We start from the raw sequence: 1,156 nt of genomic DNA, 5'->3' as shown, positions 1-1,156 counted from the left end.
TCCGTAAAGTCTTATATTGATCTCAAGAGCTATTATAATGAGCCTTTACATCGTCAGAATACGAGCATTAAATATAAAAAACAAAACATCGACATGATAGATCAACGAGCACTTTGAAGAATCCAACAAAGAGAACTTCATGAAACTAGAACATACTATACTTTTTTATACATGGGATGATTGATTAACTGGATTATTTTATGATAGATATCTATTAATTGTCAACTGATTATATGGAAAATAAGCCAATAGTTTAACATATCTTAGTAACATCGTTCATATATGCATGTTTCTGCTTTTGCACTCAAAATATACAAAAAAGAATGTTGCGAATTTTTGAAATTTCGGAAGTTACATTTGTGTTATAGTGAATATGAGGAGAATTTTTGAAAATCCATAAGTTGTGAATAAAGTTTACAACCTGATATTTTAGTTAGGTTTTTGAAATATTTATAGAAACTTAGTAATTTTTATAGTCTTGTACAAATGGAGTATTATAGAAATATACAAATAGTTTAGTGTGATGTTTCAACAAGGTGTTTGAAATTTTTATATCATTTAAAAAACACAATGCTCCATTTGTAAAACAACCAATTAAATTTATTGAAAAGAATTCTCCGTAAAGTCTTATATTAATCTCAAGAGCTATTATAATGAGCCCTTACATCGTCATTATGATCTTGAAGATATACAAAATGTCACATTGTCAAATGTATCTAATAGAGAATGACGCATGAATGATACTTATAATATTGCTTTTGTGCTGCTATTATAAACAACAAAAAATAGGAGATTGCGTGCCAAATCAATCGTCATTATAATAAAATGAAATATTTGATATTTAGTAGGGTGTGCCAAGCCCGTGTAGTAGTGCAACACATGAGCGACACTTGAGGATCCCAATAGCAAGCTATTGTTTAGGACTCCCCCGTCAACAAATTAATTTAATATCGTGTGAGTCGTTGACCCACGTATCAGATATTAAACTGATAAGAACAGATACTACACTTGATCTTAGCCAAAAGGCCGAGAAAGGTATGCTTTGTAACTATCCTTCGTCTGACTTTTATTTCTTCTGTCCAATTAGTTGCTTTGCAGACCATCTGATGTGGGACTTCGAGGCAACAAAGATGAACACTTCATAATCCAAACATTG

The 1,156-nt window shown here is 30.9% G+C and overlaps 1 non-coding gene across 1 annotated transcript; it reads right to left on the bottom strand.

The window, feature by feature from the left end:
- Positions 1–844: 844 nt before the first annotated feature.
- LOC113785093 (U2 spliceosomal RNA) lies at positions 845–1,039 on the bottom strand. Its single transcript, XR_003471236.2, has one exon. It is a non-coding gene; the product is annotated as a U2 spliceosomal RNA (small nuclear RNA).
- Between the last annotated feature and the right edge of the window lie 117 nt (positions 1,040–1,156).

Source organism: Cicer arietinum, unplaced genomic scaffold, assembly GCF_000331145.2.
Source record: "Cicer arietinum cultivar CDC Frontier isolate Library 1 unplaced genomic scaffold, Cicar.CDCFrontier_v2.0 Ca_scaffold_5914_v2.0, whole genome shotgun sequence".
NCBI lineage: Eukaryota > Viridiplantae > Streptophyta > Magnoliopsida > Fabales > Fabaceae > Cicer > Cicer arietinum.
The sequence above is the reverse complement of the archived record's forward strand: the minus strand, read 5'-3'. Positions and strand labels throughout refer to the sequence as shown.